Source organism: Coregonus lavaretus, assembly GCF_964263955.1.
Source record: "Coregonus lavaretus genome assembly, chromosome: 32".
Classification (NCBI taxonomy): domain Eukaryota; kingdom Metazoa; phylum Chordata; class Actinopteri; order Salmoniformes; family Salmonidae; genus Coregonus; species Coregonus lavaretus.
This window is the reverse complement of record NC_140019.1, coordinates 17,354,232-17,381,640: the sequence shown is the minus strand read 5'-3', so window position 1 is coordinate 17,381,640 and position 27,409 is coordinate 17,354,232. Positions and strand designations below refer to the sequence as shown.

The window sequence follows — 27,409 nt, the reverse complement described above, 5'->3', positions numbered from 1 at the left end:
GATCATCATCCGGTAAATCAAGGGGAGGCGGTCTGTGTATATTTGTAAACAACAGCTGGTGCACAAAATCAAATACTAAGGAAGTCTCAAGGTTTTGCTCGCCTGATGTAGAGTATCTTATGATAAGCTGTTGACCACACTATTTACCAAGAGAGTTTTCATCTATATTTTTCATAGCTGTCTTTTTACCACCACAAACCAATGCTGGCATTAAGATTGCACTCAATTAGCTGTATAAGGCCATAAGTGAACAGGAAAACGCTCATCCAGAGGCAGCGCTCCTAGTGGCCGGGGACTTTAATGCAGGGAAACTTAAATCCGTTCGACCTAATTTCTACCAGCATGTTAAATGTGCAACCAGAGGAAAACAAACTCTAGACCACCTTTACTCCACACACAGAGATGCATACAAAGCTTTCCCTCGCCCTCCATTTGGCAAATCTGACCATAACTATATCCTCCTGATTCCTGCTTATAAGCAAAAACTAAAGCAGGAAGCACCAGTGACTCGGTTAATAAAAAAGTGGTCAGATGACGCAGATGCTAAACTACAGGACTGTTTTGCTAGCACAGACTGGAACATGTTCTGCGATTCTTCAGATAGCATTGAGGAGTACACCACATCAGTCACTGGCTTCATCAATAAGTGCATCGATGACGTCGTCCCTACAGTGACCGTACGTACATAACCCAACCAGAAGCCATGGATTACAGGCAACATCCGCACTGAGCTAAAGGGTAGAGCTGCCGCTTTCAAGGAGCGGGACTCTAACCCGGACACTTATAAGAAATCCTGCTATGCCCTCCGACAAACCATCAAACAGGCAAAGAGTCAATACAAGACTAAGATTGAATCTTACTACACCGGCTCTGACGTTCGTCGGATGTGGCAGGGCTTGAAAACTATTACAGACTACAAAGATAAGCACAGCCGCAAGCTGCCCAGTGACACAAGCCTACCAGACGAGCTAAACCACTTTTATGCTCGCTTTGAGGCAAGCAACACTGAAGCATGCATGAGAGCACCAGCTGTTCCGGATGACTATGTGATCACGCTCTCCGTAGCCGATGTGAGTAAGACTTTTAAGCAGGTCAACATTCACAATACCGCAGGGCCAGACGGATTACCAGGACGTGTACTCAGAGCATGTGCTGACCAACTTGCAAGTGTCTTCACTGACATTTTCAACATGTCCCTGACTGAGTCTGTAATACCAACTTCTTTCAAGCAGACCAGCATAGTCCCCATGCCCAAGGACACTAAGATAACCTGACTAAATGACTACTGACCCGTAACACTGACGTCTGTAGCCATGAAGTGCTTTGAAAGGCTGGTCATGGCACACATCAACACTATCCCAGAAACCCTAGACCCAATCCAATTTGCATACCGCCCCAACAGATCCACAGATGATGCAATCTCTATTGCACTCCACACTGCCCTTTCCCACCTGGACAAGAGGAACACCTACGTGAGAATGCTATTCATTGACTACAGCTCAGCGTTCAACACCATAGTGCCCTCAAAGCTCATCACTAAGCTAAGGATCCTGGGACTAAACACCTCCCTCTGCAACTGGATCCTGGACTTCCTGACGGGCCGCCCCCAGGTGGTAAGGGTAGATAACAACACATCTGCCACGCTGATCCTCAACACGGGGGCCCCTCAGGGGTGCATGCTCAGTCCCCTCCTGTACTTCCTGTTCACCCATGACTGCATGGCCAGGCACGACTCCAACAACATCATTAAGTTTGCCGACGACACAACAGTGGTAGGCCTGATCACTGACAACGATGAGACAGCCTATAGGGAGGAGGTCAGAGACCTGGCTATGTGGTGCCAGGATAACAACCTCTCCCTCAACGTGACCAAGACAAAGGAGATGATTGTGGACTACAGGAAAAAAAAGAGGACTGAGCACGCCCCCATTCTCATCGACGTGGCTGTAGTGGAACAGGTTGAGAGCTTCAAGTTCCTTGGTGTCCACATCACCAAAGAACTATCATGGTCCAAACACACCAAGACAGTCATGAAGAGGTTACGACAAAGCCTATTCCCCCTCAGGAGACTGAAAAGATTTGGAATGGGTCCTCAGATCCTCAAAAAGTTATACAGCTGCACCATCGAGAGCATCCTGACTGGTTGCATCACCGCCTGGTATGGCAACTGCTCGGCCTCCGACCGCAAGGCACTACAGAGGGTAGTGCGTACGGCCCAGTACATCACTGGGGCCAAGCTTCCTGCCTTCCAGGACCTCTATACCAGGCGGTGTCAGAGGAAGGCCCTCAAAATTGTCAAAGACTCCAGCCACTCTAGTCATAGACTGTTCTCTCTGCTACAGCACGGCAAGCGGTACCGGAGCGCCAAGTCTAGGTCCAAAAGGCTTCTCAACAGCTTCTACCCCCAAGCCATAAGACTCCTGAACAGCTAATCATGGCTACCCTGACTATTTGCACTGCCCCCCCACCCCCACCCCATCTTTTTACGCTGCTGCTACTCTGTTAATTATTTATGCATAGTCACTTTAACTCTACCCACATGTACATATTACCTCAACTACCTCAACTAGCCGGTGCCCCTGCACATTGACTCTGCACCGGTACCCCCCTGTATATAGCCTCCCAACTGTTATTACATATTTTTCTCAACACTTTTTTGTTGTTGTTGTTGTTTTATTTTACTTTTTTATAAAAAAATTAATGCATTGTTGGTTAAGGGCTGTAAGTAAGCATTTCACCTGTTGTATTCGGCGCATGTGGCAAATACAATTTGATTTGATTTGATCTTAAATAAAAAAGTGTGCACATCATTTGCCAGTTAATCACAACACCAAGTTATCCTGGGTAGAACAGGGAGTGGTTGCCTTTCAAAGTAAACATGCATGTACATGTTACAGTATACACCAGTCATATAGAGATCTTGATACTGACTTGGTTTGTCAGATATGGATGTATTGGATATGTCCACAAGGTCTGATTCTCTCTGATAGACCATCACCCAATCTAGATCTTAGTTCAGTGGTCACCAACCCTGGTCCTGGAGAGATACAGTGTACAGCGCAGGTGTATGTGCCAACCCAGTGCTAACACGTGATTATTCAGCTAATCATTAATACCTTGATTGGCTGAATTGGGGAAGGAGCTTTAGGGTTGATTTAGGATTGAAAGTCTCTTATCCAGTATGAGATGAAAAATCGTTTTCACTTGATGTATTTGGAAACGAAGGAGGAAGCACTGTCCCTTTAAGGCGTGTCTGAGTCGGGGCGCGTGGAGGGGATGTGGCACAGCCTCCGGAAGCGAGGTGAGCGCAGGAGCAGATTGTGTCCCAGTCCCACACAAATGGAGCTCAACCAGTACAGAGCCATGGACTGGGGAAGAATGAGGAGGGGAAAAGGAGAGCGTATCAATCTTTGGCATTCAGCATAGACAAATAAGCAAGGTTTAATACCATGCATAGCCTTGAAATAAAATTCAACTGGAAGCTTTAAAAATAGAGGTGCATATGGGCAGCCCTTCAGAATTATATCTGAAAAAGCATACGACACATCACCCTACTAGAATATATCTAACTAAACCAAAGGTCAGGAAAAGCCTCTGATTTTTTCAGTCTCCCTTGCAGGATTTCACAAGGCCGACTCTCACGTGGACCAGTGTTTTGGGATTCTCTTTGGCAGATCGACTTCTTATGTAAACATCATGGTGCTCCAAAGGAAGACAACAAAATCACACTCCAGATTATCGAGTAAGATTGCAGGGGGCTAGACTGGGAGGATGCATCAGTGTACCTGGGAAAGAGCGATATAGGGCTTTCAAAACCAGACGAGGCTCTTCAGGGACAAGCAGGGTTTGTCTGTTGCAACATCTGCCCAACTGTAAAGTGTACAGTGTGTGTGTGTGTGTGTGTATGTCTCTGACTGTGTGTGTGTGTGTGTGTGTGTGTGTGTGAGTGTGATTGTGTGTATGTCTCTGACTGTGTGTGTGTGTGTATCTTCCAGATAAGAGAGACGTCCTGTCCATGGGTCTGTGGACTTGGTGGAATTGTCACTAAAGTCGGGGAGAAAACATCCTCAGTGTGTTTTCAACTATTACCATTTAGGTGGGCTTCTAAATAAAGTGTTCCTCTCATCCATCCCTTATGTAATGTAATGGGTGGATAGGCTCACAGGGGCAATGGGAGTTAGGGAGACGTGGGAGACAGAGGTGTGTCTAAAGTATTTTGTTTCAGAGCTAGTGGGAGGATGTTAACATAGGGCTAGCTAGTGAAATGTGCTAGCTGTCTGTTAATCTACAGGGGAAAGTGATGTGGCATGTCTAACAGCTTTTGTGATTAAATGTTGTTGAAGGCAAAAAAGTTTCTGGTTTGTGGTTGCGTGTGCAGACAAGCATGCAGACATGCATGTGCATACATGCAGACATATGTACACGCATGCATGAGCACGGATGGACGCACACACATGCACGAACACGAGAATTTATACGCACGCACACACACACACACACACACACACACACACACACACACACACACACAAACGTACTGAGGGCACGGTGGCAGCTATGGGTATCATCACCAGAGAGATCCCTCTGATAAAGTTGGTTACATACTTCTGGAACCTGGATGCCTCTATCCTCCGCATGAGCAAATACCTGGCATTCCTAGTAGGAAATACATTCTGTATATTCATGGGTCAGTGAGGGATGCAGAATGACCAAACTAAAATCAAAAACAGATGTGTCAATCACATACAGTATGTCTGAATCAGGGCGGCAGGTAGCCTAGCGGTTAAGAGCGTTGGGACAGTAACTGAAAGGTCGCTGGTTTGAATCCCCGAGCCGACTAGTTGAAAAATCTGTCCTTGAGCAAGATACTTAACCGTAATTGCTCCGGAGGAGAGCGTCTGCTAAATTACGTAAATGTAAAACTGTTTTAGCAACCCTGCTCATATCTCTATCCTTTGCAAATATATCACGGTAGAAATATATTGTGAGTTTAACACAGGTCTAGCTGAAAGCACATCAGGTGAGGAGTGTCCTCTTGTAAAAAAAAAAAAGCAGCCAGAGGGTCTGAATACTGGGTGGATCAAAGCTCTCCTCTAAAAGGGTTCCCTATTGTGTGTCTAATTGAGGTGATGAGGCCCAGGGAGACGGGTATGATCCAAGTGGAGTCAGGCAATGTCAGGTCAGAGAACCATAGAGCGCCCCCTACTGCCAGCTCTGTCTGCAACACTGAAATAAAATACATTATTAATCAATTCATATTTTAAATATTCCATAGTCAGAATACAGCAGTATATATGTGATTATGTCTCTTGTTGAAGATACAACAGCCTTGATTGTGAATTGATTGATTGATTGAGTAGGTGAGTGAGTGTGGAGGTTTGCCAGTGGCGGCATCAGACACTACCAGGCTCAGGATCCGCAGGGCCAGAGAGAGGCACACCCACATGGGCAGCTGCACCCATACCAGCAGGCTGGCCTTGAAGGGGTGGCAGTTATCTCTCACATACAGCTCAGACACTATTCTCTTCAGGTTCTTCTTGAATTGGTATCTAATGGGACACAAAGGATTTTTTAAGGAAGTTAAACCTCATAGCTGACATTGGAAAGCTGATACAGTGTAATGTATCAGTTGTCAGTTGAACAACATGGAATTTCATCATAGAAGTTAAATTCTATTTCATAAGTAATCAGATCTATACTGAACAAAAATATAAATGCAACATGTAAAGTGTTGGTCCCATATTTCATGAGCTGAAATAAAAGATCCCAGAAATGTTCCATACGCACAAAAAGCTAATTTCTCTCAAATGTTGTGCACAAATGTGTTTACATCCCTGTTAGTGAGCATTTCTCCTTTGCCAAGATAATCCATCCACCTGACAGGTGCACCTTGTGCTGGGGACAATAAAAGGCTACTTTAAAATGTGCAGTTTTGTCACACAACACAATGCCAAAGATGTCTCAAGTTTTGAGGGAGCGTGCAATTGGCATGCTGACTGCAGAAATGTACACCCGAGCTGTTGCCAGACAATTTAATGTTAATTTCTCTACCATAAGCCACCACCAACGTTGTTTTAGAGAATTTGGCAGTACGTCTAACATGCCTCACAACTGCAGACCACGTGTAACCACGCCAGCCCAGGACCTCCACATCCGGCTTCTTCACCTGCGGGATCGTCTGTGACCAGCCACCTGGATAGCTGATGAAACTGTGGGTTTGCACAACCAAAGAATTTCTGCACAAACCGTCAGAAACCGTCTTAGGGAAGCTCATCTGCATGCTTGTTGTCCTCACCAGGGTCTTGATCTGACTGTAGTGGGCAAATTCTCACCTTCGATGGCCACTGGCACGTTGGAGAAGTGTGCTCGCATGGATGAATCACAGTTTCAACTGTACTGGGCAGATGGCAGACAGCGTGTATGGCGTCGTGTAGCCGAGCAGTTTGCCCCATGGTGCCGGTGGGGTTATGATGTGGTCAGGCATAAGCTACGGACAACGAACACAATTGCATTTTAATGATGGCAATTTGAATGCACAGAGATACCGTGACGAGATCCTGAGGCCCATTGTTGTGCCATTCATCCGCTGCCATCACCTCATCTTTCAGCATGATAATGCACGACCCCATGTCGCAAGGATCTGTACACAATTCCTGTAAGCTGAAAATGTCCCACTTCTTCCATGGCCTGCATACTCACCAGACATGTCACCCATTGAGCATGTTTGGGATGCTCTGGATCTACGTGTATGACAGCCTGTTCCAGTACCCGACAATATCCAGCAACTTCACACAGCCATTGAAGAGGAGTGGGACAACATTCCACAGGCCACAATCAACAGCCTGATCAACTCTATGTGAAGGAGATGTGCCGCGCTGGTGGTCACACCAGATACTGACTGGTTTTCTGATCCACGCCCCTACCTTTTTTTCAAGGGACCAACAATGCAGAGTTTTTAGTAATTAAATAAACTAAAGTTTAAAAAAAGTAACACAATAAAAAAACAATAATGAGACTATATACAGGCAGTACCGGTACCGAGTCAATGTGCGGTTGTACAGGTTAGTCGAGGTAATTGAGGTAATATGTAGGGGTAAAGTGACTATGCAGAGAAAGTAAACAGCGAGTAGCAGCAGCGTAAAAAAGGGGGTCAATGCAAATAGTCCGGGGAGCCATTTGATTAACTGTTTAGCAGTCTTATGGCTTGGGGGTAGAAGCTGTTAAAGAGCCTTTTGGACCTAGACTTAGCGCTCCGGTACCGCTTGCTGTGCGGTAGCAGAGAGAACTGTCTATGACTTGGGTGGCTGGAGTCTTACCAAGCAGTGATGCAGCCAGTCAAGATGCTCTCGATGGTGCAGCTGTATAACTTTTTGAGGATCTGAGGACCCATACCAAATCTAGGCATTGTCGTGCCCTCTTTATGACTGTCTTGGTGTGTTTGGACCATAATAGTTTGTTAGTGTTGTGGACACCAAGGAACTTGAAGCTCTCGACCCGCTCCACTACAGCCCCGTTGATGTGAATGGGGGCGTGCTTGGCCCTCCTTTTCCTGTAGTCCACAATCATCTCCTTTGTCTTGATCACGTTGAGGGAGAGGTTGTTGTCCTGGCACCACACTGCCAGGTCTCTGACCTCCTCCCAATAGGCTGTCGTTGTCGGTGATCAGAACTACCACCGTTGTGTCGTCGGCAAACTTAATGATGGTGTTGGAGTCATGCATGGCCATGCAGTCGTTGGTGAACAGGGAGTACAGGAGGGGACTAAGCACTCAGCCCTGAGGGGCAACCGTGTTGAGGATCGGCGTGGCAGATGTGTTGTTGCCTACCCTTACCACCTGGGGGCAGCCCATCAGGAAGTCCAGGATCCAGTTGCAGGGGGAGGTGTTTAGTTCCAGGGTCCTTAGCTTAGTGATGAGCTTTGAGGGCACTATGGTGTTGAACGCTGAGCTGTAGTCAACGAACAGCATTCTCATATAGGTGTTCCTTTTGTCCAGGTGGGAAAGGGCAGTGTGGAGTGCAATAGAGATTGCATCATCTGTGGATCAGTTGGGGCGATATGTGAATTGTAGCGGGTCTAGGGTTTCTGGGATGATAGTGTTGATGTGAGCCATGACCAGCCTTTCAAAGCACTTCATGGCTACAGACGTGAGTGCTACGGGGCGGTCGTCATTTAGGCAGGTTACCTTGACGTTCTTGGGCACAGGGACTATGGTGGTCTGCTTGAAACATGTAGGTATTACAGACTCAGCCAGGGAGAGGTTGAAAATGTCAGTGAAGTCACTTGCCAGTTGGTCAGAGCATGCTCTGGGTACGCGTCCTGGAAATCCATCTGGCCCTGCGGCCTTGTGAATGTTGACCTGTTTAAAGGTCTTACTCACATTGGCTACGGAGAGCATGAACACAAAGTCGTCCGGAATAGCTGGAGCTCTCATGCATGGTTCAGTGTTGCTTGCCTCGAAGCGAGCATAGAAGGCATTTAGCTCGTCTGGTAGTCAGAGACGGTCTAGTAGGATTCAATCTTAGTCCTGTATTTACGCTTTACCTGTTTGATGGTTCGTCGGAGGGCATAGCGGGATTTCTTATAAGCGTCCAGATTAGTGTCCCGCTCCTTGAAAGCGGCAGTTCTAGCCTTTAGATCAGTGCGGATGTTGCCTGTAATCCATGGTTTCTGGTTGGGATATGTACATATGGTCACTGTCGGGACGACGTCATCGATGCACTTATTGATGAATGCACCGGTGACTGATGTGGTATACTCCTCAATGCCATCGTGTGAATCCCGGAACATATTCCAGTCTAGAAAAACAGTCCTGTAGCTAAGCATCTGCATCATCTGACCACTTCCGTATTGAGCGAGGCAGTGTGTTGTATTTCTGTTGATATGTATAGACTAGAGTCCTGAGGTTGGCGCCAAGCTCCCAGAGGCAGCCCTCCAGGTGCCTGGGTCAAAGGTCATTTCTTTACCGGCAGTGTTTTTCCATCCAGCCCTTATCACTTGGCTCGCACTGAGATCTCGTAGTGCATCCTTTTAGCCAGCTCCGCTATCTCCTCTTTCAGGGCTTCAACTTAGCTGGAGGCAAAGAGGAGCACGGGGGTTAACTTTGATTCAACATGGAGTCCCCCTGAAGTGCAGCCAAAAGTTATAAAATTACACTGCACACATTAGTAACCCAAAACTGGACATGGGTCGTAGAGGGAATCAGGCTAGCCAGTTATTCTGGTCACAAGGGAGCAATCTCTCTGAGTTATGACAACAAAACATTCAACCCGACTGCTCCTTTTTTAAATCAAGTTCTTAAAGTCCTCCAAGAGTCAGGGACCTTGATGTATTACAGCCAAATATTAAAGTCAAAATGCTGTTTTTCCTCATGATGACTCATGAAGGTCATTCACAGACTTGAGTAGAATACTGCTGCAGCAGCTGCTTCTGCTGCGTGTGTGTCTGTGTGTCTGTGTGTCAGGTCTGTGAGAGGGGGGAGCGATATGCTGACCCTTGTTCTCACACAGTGGGGGAGAGAGCAGCACTGGGGAGGGGAGGGAAAGGAGTAAGTGGAGGCAGGAAAAAAACTGGAAAAAGAAACAACATCCCACAGCTGAGGAAGGACGTAGGAGTGGGAAAGAATGCTTAATAAGGCCAAGCGCACAGCAACGTTTGCACCAGTCACAGCATTGGCTGACTTTAAAATGCCTGTCATAGTTCCCCAGAATGTGTGTAAACATCTTGATATTCCTGGGATGCTTCAGTAACAGACAAAAGGATGGGAGACGAGGGAGTTTCAACAAGTGTCTCGTGTTCCCTCTGGTGGAATAGTGAGCAGCAGAGAACATCTCCCCATTGGGACTATATCATGTTTCACAGCCCACTTGTTTCACACAACAATATTGATGAGCACTTCAAATCACATTTCTTTCCTGATAAAATCTGATCTGGTTGTTTGGATACTGTACATTTACATTTTAAATTGTTTAGCAAATGATACATTACACCAGGGGTGTACCTCAATAGTCTAAAGAAGCTTCCTCCTCGTATCTCTTTTCCTTCACCTGCATCCATCTGTATTCACAAAATAGGTGAAACCACTTGTTGATGCTTCCTGGATATTTGCTTTCACCTTGTCAGTTCTTGCACATCTGTGCAGATGAGGAAGGATGCTACTTTACTTTAGACTATGGAGATGCACCCCAGGGCTTCTCAATCTCAACTCTGACCCTGTTGGGACTAGTGTGTGCACCAACAAGAGCTGAAAAAACACTTTGTATAATAGGATGCTTGTTTCTTGATGCAACACAGGCCTTTGCGATGATGACCGCCTGATAGGCTCTCAGTGGCAGTGTTACGACTGTCCTCAGGGCCACGGTGGTACACACGATACTGGCCCACCATGGTAGACCTGTGGTCTGATGGACAGATATCAGTAGTTGCTCAGTCAGATGGACAGGAGTAGAGTCTGCTATGCTCTCATACCAGCCTCTACCGCTGGTTGTAGATACTGGTCTACAGGGCTGAAAGCATAAAGTTGATTTGACAGGCAGACTAGGACGGAGGCAGGATAATGTGGCCACCCAAAGAGGGATGTGGTTGCGGTGTGTTGTGTGGTGGTCACAGGCAATGGGAGTTCTGGATGAAAGGTGGTTGATTTGATGTAATGTCTGCAGTGAGCCAGGTCTCACGTGCCTGCTAATCTTCTGCGACAGCATTGTGACAAATCTTTAAGAGGACCATTTTTATGAGAAGTAGGCTTCATTTGTGAATGGGCTAAATAAGTTGCACAGTAGATTGTAAACCAACAGTCACCATTGGCACATTTGTATATAACTTGTTGCCTGTGTAGCTAGCTAGGTAGGCTGATAAATCAGACTGTGATACCAGCTTTCCAGGTTTTTGCAGTGCTTTGTTTCAGGCTGTGTTACCAGAAAGCTGGTAGCTGTCTGATTGATCAGCCTACCTAGTTAGCTACATGGGCAACAAGGTCAATGGACATTTGAACTTTTTTTTTTGCTTTGCTGCAACTTTAGAGGAATAGGAACCACTCATGAAATCTGTTGCAAACGAGCAGCAGCAAGGTTATCTTACAACTAAAACCTGGCTTTGGAGCTTAGCTACTAGTACATCATGTATTGCACATGAGCTAGCTATCTCATGCAGTTCGGATAAAGTTATACATTCTCACCTTCGTTCCAACTGCAGAAACTAATATTGAAAAAAATTATGTCCCAAATCTGTACATTACAACCCAGCAAGTTAAATCAAATAGTATCCATTTGTTATTGATTTCACCTCCATCTGCCAATAGTATCGAGGATATATAATGCCTGCAAAATACGCTTGTCAGTGAGACCAGTGACATTAGCACCACCTGGTGGAAACATATATGTCTGCCCCATAGAGATTGAGGACTCATCTTTGTATCTGTGCCTTTATGGCACAAATAGAACAATGAGCCAGATATTTCACTGGATGTATAAATGTGAAGCATCCGGTTGGCGTTTTCACTCACTACCAAATGTGGTGATGAGGGGAAGCCCAGTGGCCGGCGGTGGGAGAAGATGGAGTGAGATAGATTTTGTCCGACGTTCTGCAAATGTTCTCATCAATGAAATATTTGATGTCCATACAGTTTTCTCTTTCCAAAACTAGAATCTGTAACAAACAGAGTGGACTGCGTTTTGTAGACTTTGTAGACCCTTTGCCAAGTTGTGGAGTGCAAGGGCGAATTTAGTTATTGCACACTTGCACTTCACAGAGTAGGCGTTCCCTAACGGAAATATACAAATATTTGCTACAACGAGCCAATAGGATCTCACTAGCTTGTGCTTGGCTCTGCCCACCACCTTGCTTGTTCTGCCCACTATGATTAATTTGCTCCCATTGGAAACGACAGGTTCTGTCTGGTCTATCTTGGGTTAGTTATAAAAATCTTTGATTATAGCGTCTGCAACAGCATGGGCAGTGCCATTGAGGCTATCTCCATTTTTAAGTCAATTTTCTTCAATCTCAGGGTGGACACTCTCCCACAAGGCCACTGATTTGCTGCTAGTGACTGTACTAGTAGCAGTAGTAGTAGTGTAGAATGCCCAAAGTCAATACTGTAGTAGGAGGAAAGTAAGCTGGGAAAGGAGGAAAGGGATGTAGGAAAGGAAGCTAGGGAAGGAAAGGAAGTAAGGAAAGGAGGAAAGGAAGCTAAGAAAGGAAGAACTTGATCTAGGAAAGGAGGAGAGGAAAGGTATCTAGGGAAGGAAAGGGAGCAAGGAAAAAAGAAAGGAAGCTATGATGGGAGGAAAGGAAAGAGAGTTAGGAAAGGATTGGAGGAAAGAGAGCTAGCATAGCAAAGGAGGAAAGGAAGGAAAACGATCAAAGAAAGGATGCTAGGAAAGGAAATGTAGCTAGGAAATGATAGGAGGGAAGGAAGTTAGGGAAAGAAAGGGAAAAAGGAAATGAGGAAATTATGCTAGGAAAGGAGGAAAGAGATCTAGAAAAGGAGGAGAGGAAAGGAAGCTAGGGAATGAGAAATGGAAGATAGTAAAGACCAAGGAAAGGAAGCTAGGAAATAATAGGAGGAAAGGAGAAGAGGAAAGGAAGATAGGGAAAGAAAGAGAACAAGGAAATGAGGAAATAAAGCCAGGAAATGAGGAAAGGAAGCTAGGGAAGGATGAACGAAAGATGGGAAAGAAAAGAAGGGTAGGAAAGGAGGAAAGGAAAGATAGCTAGGAAAGGATAGGAGGAAAGTGAGTTAGGAAAGAAGTCATGGAAGATAAGAAAGACCAAGGAAAGGGAGCTAGGAAATTATATGAGGAAAGGAAGATAGGGAAGGAAGATAAGAAATGATTAAATTAAAGTGTACTAGGAAAGGAGGTGATGAGAGGTAGCCAGGGAAGGAAATGGAGCAAGGAAAAGAAGGTAGGAAAGGAAGCTAGTGAAGGAAAGGGAGCAAGGAATGGAGGGAAGGAAGCAAGGATAGGAGGAAAGAGAGTTAGGAAAGCAAAGGAGGGGAGGAAAGGAAGGAAGGGGATCTGGGAAAGCAAGCTAGGATAGGAAGACAAAATAAGATATGAAAGGAAGAAAGGAAGCTTGGCTACCAAAAGTAATTGTGATATATTAATTTTTACCTTATTTTTATGAGAATTGAGGATGCCCTAATCTGTAATCTGTAACATAAATCTGCACAAATTGATCTGTAAAACTCAACTCACAAATATGTAAAACGCAGGTCACAAGTGTCATCTGTGGAGTCACAAATGTTGTCATATTCAGAAAAACATATTTGACCACTGTTGTGTTTGCAAAGTAAAAAATATGTTTGTAAGAATGTGTGAGGTTAACCAGATTATTTGTTTTGAGAGTGGTCACATTTATCTAGCCAAATCCCTTAGCTTTTTACCCAAACTGTGATAGTGTGAGCCGATTTGTTATTGTTTGATTTGCAGATTGCCCCTTTAAAACTGATCAAACTGATCACAGATAATGACCTGATCTGTGTCTGTTTATACAATCATTTATACAATCATACAATCAATTTGACTTTGTTTTTACGAATCTAACTATACTGAACAAAAATATGAACGCAACATGCAACAATTTCAACGATTTTACTGAGTTACAGTATATATAAGGAAATCAGTCAATTGAAATAAATAAATTAGGCCCTAATCTATGGATTTCACATGTCTGGGCAGCGGCGCAGCCATGGGTGGGCCTGGGAGGACATAGGCCCACCCACTGGGGAGCCAGGCACAGCCAATCAGAATGTGTTTTTCCCCACAAAAGGGCTTTATTACAGACAGAATACTCCTGTGTCGTATCGAGTAAATGCTGGCAATTATTGCTGTCAAACAAAGGAGTCCGCTCATACTGAACCTTGATCATAAGTTTTATTCATATCACAAGCTTTCAGCATGAGTTACAGACTTGCAGGGTCTGGAGAAACAGCGTCCCAAACATAATCTGTCTGTTTCTGACCCCCTCTTTGTCTAGCCCATACTTATAAACAATGCCAAAATATGGGTTGCTCCCTCTGCTGTCCAATCACCTGTCTCTCCTGGGGCGTCACCCTACAACTGGCTACTTTTGAACTAAGATAAACATCCCCCCTTCCTTGTTCCTCTAGAATAGTCATAATGTTAATATACTACATATTCCCCCCTTCGAGACGAACTAAAAGTCTCGAAAACAAAAAGAACAGGATTATGACAAGTAACAATTTATCTTATTAAGTATCTTTAACATTAAACCAAAAACATTTTCCTCTAGAGTGTAAATACCTTTCTATGAACTATGAACAAATGTTTATGAAGTGTGAATATATTACTATGAACCATGAACAAATCTTTATGGAGTGTGAGAGCGAAAAACTGTCTGGCAGCCATCTTTCCAGATATCCATCCATCAATCAAGACAGTAAAATTCTCTCACGGTCCCTCTGCCCCAGGCAACCACCTAGATACTCCAGATAAACTCATAAATCCTTATCAATGCATTTGAAACTATGATGCAATTAAATACACATGTAAGGCCCTGCAAACAAAATACTATCCAAAAAATGTCCACCCTAAGGCTGGTCAACCCATCGGATCCTACAGTGGACCTCTCCCTGCCTAGACTCCCAGTCCCTAAGCATTCACGAAATAAACAAAAACATCTAAGATCCCCACATGTATCCAATAACATCAAATATCATTCTACAAAAATTAATACCTAAGAATATGACACAAATTATGTATTACACATGCAAATATGTCTATATTTCATTGCAGACACTGGAATGTAGTCCACTACACTTCATCTCCTCCCGTAGTCTCGACTTCCAATGCATCGTTGATGATGGAATGGAACCTTTCCACCCCTTCCTGGTTCCATCTCCTCCAGTCATTGTCCTTTCATATTGTCCTTTCTTTGAGTATTTCAATCTTTACATTTTCCCCCAAACGCTTCTGGAAGAAAAGAAAAGACCAAACAGTATCTTCTGCAAAACAAACACTTTCAAATTAAACATGAAGATCAACTACGAATATAAAAATGATATATAAATGATGTATGAATCACATTAACCCATTTCCCCCCTTTGATTCATAACATCATACTAAAATCACACTAATATTGATTTTTTTTTGTTGAAAAATGATCAAATAATCAAAAAGGATATTTATCCATTAATACTCCATCCAGACCCCCTTGTTCATCTTCATCCAGATCAGGAACAGTCAACAACGGCATCTGAGTGTTGTCTCCAGGCATCACAACTCCAACCCATCTTAATATCATAGCTTTCGCAAAGGTCAGTAACAAATTACAAACATCACACACAGTGCTATCAAAACTGCCATTAAAATGTAATCCATCACTGCTCCTACTGGCCTAACTGATCTTGCAACCAAGTCTTCGCTGACCATCCAGCTCCTCAGATCTACCAAACGCATCCCTTATATTCTTCAATGCATCTATAACTATCTGGAATCAAAGTATAGGTAATATTATCAAGATGATCTGCCAAAAATGTTACACCATACCATGGAAAAAGTCCCCCCTTCTCCCTTAGATTTATCCTCCAACGGTAGGCTTCAAGACTATGAAATGTCGCCATGTCTCTTTTCACCCTACTTCCAAACCTAGATTTAGATTTATCTGTGTCCGGTGCTACCCCTCTTTTAATGGTAAAACTCATATGGAAGCTTCAACGTTGACATGTAACAACATCCTGTCCATCCATAGGGTAGGAATATATACGCTTTATCACCACAAACCCTCCAACTATCTCTAAAATTCCCAATAGTCACATTGCCAGGCAAAAGCTAATCTTTTAACCATCAAAGTCCTGCTCTTCTTACTAACTGGAACATAAAAAGTTACATTATATTTGTCATCTCTAACCTTTTGTTCATGCTTATCCCAAGTCATCATATAATCATCACAATCATCACAATATTCCCATAAACATACCCCTGACATCATGTTTTATTAGAACAAAAACAACTTTTAGCCCTCAATGGTTTCACCTCCAATGCTTCAGGGTTCGCTGTTACCTGATTTTACTTCCCATCTAACAAATTCACATAAGTTAATTTACTTAACCCAATAACACCTAAACCTAGGCTTAAACAAATGTTTTGACAACGACCTTATTTTATCTGTTCTGATTGTTGCTGATACAACAGTTATGACAAAGCATAAGATTTACACATACTCGATAGAGGTTGAGCGACCATCTCTAAAATGTTTGGTGCTGGAATTCTCAACAGACATGGACCCTCAAGATTCCTCACTGATCTTACAGAATGAGTTAACTGCTGGAACCAAAGATTTCTCCCTGCCCATTCATCTTTAATCTTCAAAACAGAAGAATCAAACTATATGCATTTAGTTTCTCTCTTCCCTAACGAGCGGTACTGATCAGATACCTCTCCTTGTCTGTCATTAAAATCAAAGACCTCATCCTGTACCTCCATGATAGTATCCTTCACTATTTCAGATGAATCTATATTGTTCTCTACCACTATCTGCTCTCCTATTTTAACCCTATCCTTACTACCATTGACAGCACTCTCTATCCGTATCATAAACCCCTGAGTCCCTCTTGCTACCCCCTTTAATTTCAGAAAAGTTGTTGTCGGTGTCGGTGTCATACTTCCTACATTTGCTATTGCCATCGTACCATTAATCCCTTCCAAAGTTACCATTAAAGTAGTTGATTTAGTTGATGTATTAACACCCTTAACTACTTCTAGTGGGAAAGCTAACGATATCCTATGTGTATTATTTACTGTTGGAGTGGCTACTGTAATATATTCTTCCTGAACTCCTTTGGTGACTGTGGAAACTTCAACAGATTTCAAATCTTCCATTATAAGCGTCACTTTACGAATTACATAGCCTTTTAACCAATAATTCTTAACCGGAACAATTTTAATGCTTGCACTAGATAAGTACACATATATTCTCCCTGATCTTTCTCTGTAACATTACGCAAAATAAATGAACAATCACTCATAACCCTCTTCCACTTCATATTGTTGTACAAACTATACCTCCTTTGACTAGGTGCAACAGCTTCTACATCTGGTCCTGATAACAATACTTCTTCTCCATAATTATCTCTCCATGTGGGAGGAACGTCCCCATCCTAACCCTAATAACAGTCTTTTCCCCCTAAAATTGGTGCTGGAGCTATTGGTTCCCTTATAATCAAATGCGATATATTTATGGCTTTAATAACTATCAATGTTGAAAGAGTTAAATTGCTTCTCACTGTTGTTTTAATATACTGAAGTGTTAATGTCATTGTTGTTACTTCATCTATTTTCCCTAAAACTTTTAACTCCTTACTTGTATTTCCCTCTATCACCACTAGTGTCACTTTTTTAAACTCTCAGTCCTACCTCTATCCCTGACTTTCAAACTTTTGATTATAAAAAATACACCCACAATTACCTTGATCTTCCTGCTGGGAACTGTAAATATAGATACTCAATCACCCTCAATCTTCTCTTATCATTCAGCAACGCATCTGCTCCTAACAGATCTAAACTCCTACCATATCTATCTTCCCACTAAACTCTAAAATGTCCTTTACCACTGTTCTTTCTCTCTTACTACTAACTTTGAAACTTAGCTTACTGTCTTAGAGTTCCTTCAACCCTAGTTCTCCTAACTTTTTTTAATCTAATCTTTTCTCCTAACCTTTAAAAACCTTTTCCACTGATTTATTCACAAAATCCTTTACCACCAAATTTTTAGAATATGTGATTGGGAAGTCCCCACCTGCTTCTGACTTCTTTACACACAGACTTGGCAAACGACTAAACACCTTTTAGCCTAGCCTGAAATCTCTTGGTGTAGGAATGTAACCCAGAATAACAGTCACCCCTTTTAACTTTATTTTTCAGACAGATTGTCTAATAGGCAGTCTAATAGATTATCATCCTTCCTATGATATTATCTTTTCAAGCAAATATGATTCCCAAAAACCCTATTCTTTTAAAATCCTCTATCAGACAGCCGTCTAGTGCACACCTTATTGTACAGTTCAATTTACACCATGCATCTCTTCCCAACAATGCAATAGGTATATGTTCTAATATTAGTATGTCTATTTTAATTTCTCTTTGATTCTTTATAGAAGAGCTCAATTGGTTCCTTAAGAGTAATTAGCTGTTTTACTACTGTCGTATCTGATGAATGGTGGTCATTATTGCTGTCAACAAAGAATCCGTTATGCTGTATCGTGTTAGAGGCTTTTATTAAAATCACGAGGTTTACAGCATAAATACAGACCCGCGGTGTCCAGAGAACGGCTCCCCGATTGCCATGGCCGTTCTGACGTCTTCCTCGCCTAACCCCCTTATTTATAAACAATGCAAAAAGAGGGGTGGCTCCCTCTTCTGGCCAATCACCAGTTTACAACACACTTCCTGTCTATTATGTGACATTATACTACACATTGCCTTTTGATACTAACATAACCAACATTCCATTTCTTCATGAAAAACATTTAACAAAGGCATAATCTTCAGATACGATATTCCCCCCTTCGAGACGAAATAAACGTCTCGAAAACAAACAGAATAGGATTATGACTAGTAACCATTTATCTTATTGAGTATCTTTAACATTAAACCAAAAACATTCTCCTCTAGAGTGTAAATACCTTTCTATGAGATACCTGTTTATGAAGTGTGAATACATTACTATGACATATGAAGTGTGAATACATTACTATGACATATGAAGTGTGAATACATTACTATGACATATGAAGAAATCTCTATGGAGTGTAAGAGCGAAAAACTGTCCAGCAGCCATCCATCCATATCAATCAAGACAGTAAAATTCTCTCACGGTCCCTCTGCCCCAGGCAACCACCGTCGGTACTCCAGATAACCTCATAAACCATGTAAATGCATTTTGAAACTATGATGCAACTAAATACACATGTAAGCCCCTGCAAACAAAATCCTATCCAATAACATCCATTGTACGGCTGGTCAACCCATAGGACCGTACAATGAAACTCTCCCTTCCTAGCCTCTCTGTCCCTAAACATTCACGAAATAAACAAAAACATCTAGGATCCTCCCATGTATTCAATAACATCAAACATCATTCTACAAAAAGTAATACCTGAGACTATTACACAATTATGTATTACACATGTCTATATTTCATTGCAGACACTGGAATGTAGTCCACTACACTTCATCTCCCTGTAGTCCCCTCTTCCAATGGACTTGTTGATGATGGAATCAGCCACACCCTCCTTGTTTCATCTCCTCCAGTCATATTGTCCCTTCATATTGTCTTTGTTTGAGTATTTCAATCTCCACATGTTCCCCCAAATGCCTCTGGAATGAAAAGAAAAGAAACGACCAAACAGTATCTTTTGCAAAACAACCACTTTCAAATTAAACCTCAATTTCACCTAAGAATTTAAAAAAATGATATATAAATGATGTATGAATCACATAAACCTATTCCCCCCTTTGATTCATAAATCATACCAACATCACCCCAATATTGAGAGAATTTTTTTTTTTTGAAAAATCATCCAATAATCAAAAATGATATTTATCCATCAGTTCCACGTGTCCATCTTTATCCAGATCAGGAACAGTCAACACCGGCATCTGAGTGTTGTCTCCAGACATCACTCTCCAACCTATCTCCATATCATAACTTTCTCAAAGGTCAGTAACAAATTACAAACATCACAGTGTTATCAAAGCTGAAACTAAAATCTGACCCATCACTGCCCCTACTGGCCTAACTGATTTTGCAATCAAGTCTTCCAAATGCATCCCTTATAATGCATCTATAACCCCAGTGATATTATCTGAACTATCTGGACTCAAAGTATAACTAATATTTATCAATATGATCTTCCCAAATGTTACACCATACCATGAATAAAGTCCCCCCTTCTCCCTTAGACTTATTCTTCAATGATAGGCTTGAAGCCTATGACATGTCGCTTTTCATCCTATTTTGAACTCTAGTTTCAAATTGATCTGTGTTCGGTGCTACTCCTCTTTTAATAGTAAAAGCCTCATATGGAAGCTTCAACGTTGACATGTAACCAAATCCTGTTCATTCATAATGTAAGAATATATATTTTATCATCACAAACCCACCAAATATCTCTAAAATTCTCCATAGTCACATTGTCAGTCAAAAGCTAATCGTTTAACCATCAACGTCCTGCTCTTCTTACTACCTGGTACCTAAAAAGTAACATATTTCTCATTACTACCCTTAAGGTCATGCTTATCCAAAGTTATCATATAACATCCCAATCTGATCTTCCCATAAACACACCCCCTACCTCACATGTTTTAGTAGAACAAAAACAACCTTTAGCCCTCAATGTTTCACCTGAATACTTCAGGATTCCGTTGTTACCTGATTTTCCTTTCCCATTTAACAATTCCCATATTAATTCACTTAACCCAATTCCACCTAACCCTAGGCTTAAAGCACTGTTCTGACAACTACATTATTTTATCTGTCAATGACTGTTGCCGATACCACAGTTATGACAAAGCATAAGACTGAACCATACCTGATAGAGGCCGCGCGACCGTCTAACATGTCTGGTGCTGGAATCCTCAACAGACATGGACCCTCAAGATTCCTCACTGATCTTACAGAATGAGTTAATATATCTCTAATTTCCACAACAGAAGAACGAGCGGTACTGATCAGATACCTCCCCCTGTCTGTCATCAAAATCAAAGATCTCATCCTGTCCTTTCATGATGAATCTATATTCTCTCTACTACTCTCTGTTCTCCTATTTTAACCCTATTCGTACTATCATTGACAGCACTCTCCATCCGTAACATAAACCCCTGAGTCCTTCTTGCTAACCCCCTTTAATTTCCGAACAGTTGTTGTCGATGCCATACTCCCTACATCGTATCATTAATCCCTTCCAAAGTTACCATTAAAGTAGTTGATTTAGTTGCTGTATCAACCCTAATTACTTCTAATGCAAAAGTTCCCATTATCCTCTGTGTATTATCTACTGTTGGAGTGACTGTAATCTACTCTTCCTGACCTCTTTTGGTGACTGTGGAGGCTACAAACCTTAACTCTTCCATTATAAGCGTTACTTTATGAATTACATAGCCCTTTAACCAATAATTCTGAACCGGAACAAATTCTAATGCTTGCACTAGATAAGTACACATATTCTCCCTGACCTTTCTCTGTAACATTACGCAACATAAGTGAACAGTCACTCCTAACCCTCTTCTAAACTATACCTCCTTTTACTCCTGGTCCTAATAACAATACTTATTCTCCATAATTCTCTCTCCATATGAGAGAAACGTCCCCATCCTAAACCCTAATAAGTATTTTTCCCTAACATTGGTGCTGTATTGGTTCCCTTATAATCAAATGCGATATTTTTATGACTTTAATAACTATCAATGTTGAAAGAGTTAAATTGCTTCTCACTGTTGTTTTACTAGACTCACGTGTTGATGTCCTTAGTTACTCCTAATTTGCCCCCAGTTTTCCCCTAAGACTTTGAACTCTTTACTTGTACTTCCATCTATCACCACTAGTGTCACTTTTTCCCCAAATCTCAGTCCTTTCTCTAAATCCCTGACTTTCAAACCTTTGATTATAAAAAAACACCTATAATTACCTTGCTCTCCCTACTCTACAGTGTCATTCACCATTGTTCTCTCTCTCTCTTACTACTAACTTTAAAACTTAGCTTACTGTCTCAGAGTTCCTTCAACCCTAATCTACTCCTAACTTATTTTAATCTAATCTTTTCTCTCATAACATTTAAAACCTTTTCCCCTGGTTTTCACAAAATCCCTTACCACCAAATTTTAGAATATGTGATTGGGAAAGTTCCCCACCTGCTTCTGACTCATTACACACAGACTTGGCAAAACGTCTAAACACCTTTTAGCCTAGCCTGAAATCTCTTAGTGTAAGAATGTAACCCAGAATAAACAGTCACCCCTTTTAACTTTTCAGACAGATTGTCTGACAGTCGTCTAGTGTACATCTTATTGTACAATTCAATTCTCTTCCCAACACTGCAATAACAGTATCTTCTAATATTAGTACCTTAAGAGTAATTAACTGTTTTACTACCTCAAATCCCTATCCTAATTAGTTATCAATTAGTGAGATGTTTAACCTCTTTAGGCTGAACACAGATAAGTTTTTACACTATTCACCATTATTTCTCATAGTCCTCTGGTCGGTTGTTTTTACTTCAATTGTTGGCTATTTTCTCTTCTTCTCTCATCGATGCTCTCAGCAATGCACCCCCTGTCACGGTTTACTAAGCCAGAACCCAGAAGCAGACCAGGACAAGGTAAGTTGAAACAAGGGTGAGTGTTTATTTAATAGATCCATGAGTGAGGCTGAATAATCCAGGGAACAGAGCGGGTGGCGTGGATGGGTTGTTGAGGGTGCAGTGGTAGGTCCAGTAATGGCTCGGCAGCCGCCGACCATCAGGCAGAGGTTGGGTGAAGGTTCCGGATGAGTGACTGCAGATGGAACAAAACGGAGGTAAGTACAAAACAAGCAAACAAGGTGCAAAACAACAAAACTAACGCTATATGCTCTAAGGCAGATCCACCGATAAACATACTGTTCATGGCTAACGATCCGGCAGGGAATGGATGTTAGGACAGAGCCTAAGAAGGGTGATGATCAGGACCAGGTGTGCAGATTGCTGATGGGATGCAGGTGCGGAAATCAAGAGAGCTCCCGCCTAGCAACGTTGCCCGGCAACCAGGCAGGGAGCGTTCCAGAACCCTCGGGAAACTGGAGATCCCGAGCAGAAAAACTAGTACACAGACAGGAACCGACTCAGACTGCAGGGATCGTTACAGTACCCCCCCTCCGACGAACGCCACCGGGCGGACTCCCCGGAGCGCCAGGATGGAGGCGGTAGAAGTCACGAATGAGGTCAGCATCCAGGATCTGTCGCCGCGGAATCCAACTCCTCTCTTCAGGACCATACCCCTCCCAGTCCACGAGATACTGGAAACCCCGGCCCCGCCGTCTGGAATCCATGATGCGTCGCACCGTGTAGGCAGGACCACCTCCGATCATCCGAGGAGGAGGAGGAGGAGGCGGAGGAGGCAACAGAGGACTGAGGAGAACAGGCTTGAGGCAGGAGACATGAAAGGTGGGATGGACTCTGAGCGTTCTCGGTAGTTTGAGTCGAACTGCAACCGGATTGATCACCTTCTCCACCACAAATGGACCAATGAACTTCGGTGACAACTTCCTAGACTCAGTCCGTAAAGGAAGATCCCGTGTGGCCAACCAGACCCTATCTCCGATGGTATAGGTGGGAGCGGGGATCCGGCGACGATTCGCCTGGAGCTGATACCGGTCCGAAACTCTAAGGAGTGCCTTTCTGGCCCGATGCCAGGTCCGGTGGCAACGACGAATATGGGCCTGAACAGAGGGCACTGAGAGCTCCTTCTCCTGAGAAGGGAACAAGGGAGGTTGGTAGCCATACAGGCACTGGAAGGGAGACATCCCAGTGGCAGATGTAGGGAGAGTATTGTGGGCATACTCAACCCAAGGCAACTGAGAGACCCAGGAGGTGGGTTTGGAGGAGACAAGGCAGCGTAGCGTGGATTCCATCTTCTGGTTGGCTCTCTCCGCCTGACCATTAGATTGGGGATGAAAACCAGATGTGAGACTGACTGTAGCTCCAATAGCCAAACAGAAGGACTTCCAGACAGCAGAGGTAAACTGAGGGCCACGGTCGGAAACGATATCACTGGGCAAACCGTGGACCCTGAAAACCTCCCTAACCAGGATCTCGGACGTCTCCGAGGCAGAGGGAAGCTTGGCAATTGGCACAAAGTGGGCGAACTTGCTGAATCTGTCCACGATAGTCAGAACGACCGTGTTCCCCTCAGAAGAGGGCAACCCAGTGACAAAGTCCAGGGCCAGATGCGACCATGGTCGCCGGGGAATAGGAAGGGGGTGAAGTAGTCCAGAGCTGGGCCGATTGGTACTCTTATTCTGCGCACACACTGGACAGGCAGCAACAAAACCCCGAGTATCCTCGGCCATGGCAGGCCACCAAAAACGTCTGCGAAGAAACGCCATCGTCCGAGCCACGCCAGGGTGACAAGCCATCTTGCTGGCGTGGGACCATTTGAGGACAGCAGGACGAACCGACTCAGGCACAAACAACCGACCGGGTGGACCGTTACCGGGACCGGGCTGCGTCCGAAGGGCCGCCATCACCTCCTCCTCAATCTTCCACATAACTGCTCCCACGACGCAGTTCCGGGGGAGAATCGTCTCGGTCTTGGACCCACTCTCTTCCGTCTTGGAGAACATCCGGGACAAGGCGTCCGCCTTGCCGTTCTTAGATCCAGGTCGGAACGTCAGGGAAAAATTGAATCGTCCGAAAAACAACGCCCACCTGGCCTGACGGGAGTTGAGACGTCTAGCCGATTGCACGTAAGCAAGATTCTTGTGGTCAGTCCAGACAATAAACGGTTGCTCCGCCCCCTCCAACCAGTGGCGCCACTCCTCCAAGGCAAGTTTCACCGCGAGAAGCTCCCGGTTACCCACATCGTAGTTCCTCTCCGCAGGCGAAAGGCGACGAGAGTAGTAGGCGCAGGGATGGAGTTTACTGTCCGTGGAGCATCGCTGCGACAGGATGGCGCCAACTCCCACATCAGACGCGTCCACTTCAACGACGAACTGACGGGCCGTGTCCGGTTGAGAGAGAATCGGTGCGTTGGTGAATCGCCTCTTCAAATCCAGAAACGCTCGATCCGCCTCCGGATTCCACTTGAAGGTCCTGATACTGGAAGTCAAGGCAGTTAACGGAGCGGCCACACGGCTGTAATCCCGGATGAATCTGCGGTAGAAATTCGCAAACCCCAAAAATCTCTGGAGCTGCAATCTCGTACCGGGCTGGGCCCATTCCAGAACCGCTCTAACCTTCTCCTGGTCCATCCTAATCTCTCCCCTGGAGATGATGTACCCGAGGAAGGATGTCGTGTGGGCGTGAAACTCGCACTTCTCGGCCTTCACGAACAGGCGATTCTCCAACAATCGCTGCAGAACCTGCCGGACATGCTGGACGTGGTCGGAAGGTTCCTTCGAAAAGATCAGAATGTCATCCAGGTAAACAAACACAAAGAGACCGATCATATCTCTCAGGACGTCGTTCACCATACTCTGGAATACCGCTGGGGCATTGGTCAGTCCAAACGGCATCACCTGATACTCGAAGTGACCCATCGGTGTATTGAAACCCGTCAACCACTCGTCCCCCTCTCTGATCCGGACCATGTGATACGCATTGCGTAGGTCTAGCTTGGTGAACACCGTAGCACCCTGTAAGGAGTCGAAGGCAGAGCTCATCAAGGGCAGGGGATACTTGTTCTTGACCGTGATGTCATTCAACCCCCGATAATCAATACACGGTCGAAGAGAGCCATCCTTCTTACCCACAAAGAAGAATCCTGCCCCCAGGGGTGATGACGAGGGACGAACGAGACCAGCAGCTAGGGACTCCTTGATGTAGGTCTCCAAAGCCTCACGTTCAGGTCGGGAGATACTGTATAACCTTCCCTTGGGGTAGACGGCTCCAGGGAACAGGTTGATGGCACAATCATATGGTCGGTGGGGAGGGAGTGACAGAGCCTTCTGCTTACTGAACACTTCCCCCAAATCGTGATATGTCTCGGGAACCAGGGACAAATCTGGGGGTTTAGCCTCAATCACCTGACTGGGAACCGAATGGGGACAGGCAGTCTTGAGACAGTTAGCATGACAATCAAGGCTCCAACTCGTTACCTTGCCCGTCACCCAATCGAACGTGGGATTGTGTTCCTTCAGCCAGGGGTATCCAAGGACCAGAGGAACATGGGAAGACGGCAGAATGAAGAATGAAATCATCTCCGAATGATTCCCCGACAACAGCATCTTAACCGGTTCAGTCCTCATTGTGATACGTGCCAGACTACTGCCGTTCAGAGTGGTCGCTTCAATGGCTTCCGGCAATTGCTCCTTGGAAAGCCCCAGCTGTTCCACCAACTCGGCATCAAGAAAGCTTCCATCGGCACCTGAATCGATAAAAGCGTTAATCGCTAAGCTCTGATTCCTGTTCATAAGGGTAGCCGGGAAACGGGGTCTGACAGAGGTATTGAGAGGTCGAAACTGGCTCGCTAAAAGTCCTCCCAACTTTAGCGAGCCGCGCAGTTTGACGACCGCCGGGAACAGGTGGCGAGGTAATGTCCCGAACCACCACAGTAGAGGCAACAGTTAGTCCTACGTCTGAGTTGGCGTTCCTCCTTGGTTAACCCGTGCCGCCCAACTTGCATGGGTTCAGAATCGGGAGACAGGACCTCCCCACTAATCCTGTGTGGTGGACGATGATCGACGTATTCTGGTCCAATCCCCGACCCGACTGGAACCTGAGAAGCTGATCGATTGGACGGAATCCATTGCTTCTCCCTCCTTCGCTCTCGGACTCGATTATCCACCCGAATAGACAAGGCTACCAAGCTGTCCAGGTCACTAGGCTCCGGATAGGAGATCAACTCATCCTTGAGCTGCTCCGACAGACCCTGGTAAAAGGCCGCTTGCAGAGACTCCTCATTCCACCCACTCTCCACAGCCAACGTCTTGAACTCGATCACGAAGTCGGCCACGCTGCGAGTTCCTTGGCGAAGCGAAAACAGGCGCCTAGCTGCGTCCCTCCCTCGGACGGAATGGTCGAAGAGCTTCCTCATCTCGGCCGTGAACCCCTGGTATGAAGCCATGCAGGGGTCCTGTCGTTCCCAAACGGCTGAAGCCCACTCCAGCGCTCGACCACGCAGCAACTCAATCACAAAGGCTATCCTAGCCTTGTCTGTGGCATAAGAGTAGGGCTGTAGATCGAACACTAACCCACACTGCATAAGGAAAGAACGGCATCTTCCCAGCTCCCCCTCATATTTATCCGGCGTCGGAACCTTGGGCTCACGGAAGGACACAGCTCCAGAAGCGGCAGGCGAGATGGGTGAAACCGGTAGTGGATCCTCCACCGGAGACTTGCGCTGGTTCTGGACCTCCGTCAGACCGGTAGAAAGGTTCCGAACTGCCAACGCGATCTCCTGTAGCTCCGTGCTATGATGGCCCAACATCTTCTCCTGATGGGTAATGGCATGGCGAACAGAGTCCAGGTCCGCTGGGTTCATTACTGGCCGGATCGTTCTGTCACGGTTTACTAAGCCAGAACCCAGAAGCAGACCAGGACAAGGTAAGTTGAAACAAGGGTGAGTGTTTATTTAATAGATCCACGAGTGAGGCTGAATAATCCAGGGAACAGAGCGGGTGGCGTGGATGGGTTGTTGAGGGTGCAGTGGTAGGTCCAGTAATGGCTCGGCAGCCGCCGACCATCAGGCAGAGGTTGGGTGAA

General features: G+C 44.6%; 1 pseudogene across 1 annotated transcript; it reads right to left on the bottom strand.

Moving 5' to 3' along the window:
• Window positions 1–3,242: 3,242 nt before the first annotated feature.
• Window positions 3,243–27,134, bottom strand: LOC311107216 (cytochrome c oxidase assembly protein COX18, mitochondrial-like; annotated as a pseudogene). The gene is made up of 7 exons: window positions 27,036–27,134; window positions 10,289–10,502; window positions 8,964–9,064; window positions 5,383–5,549; window positions 5,121–5,226; window positions 4,539–4,656; window positions 3,243–3,368 (listed from the first exon to the last, which is right to left on the bottom strand). The product of its transcript is annotated as a cytochrome c oxidase assembly protein COX18, mitochondrial-like (transcript).
• Window positions 27,135–27,409: the final 275 nt, after the last annotated feature.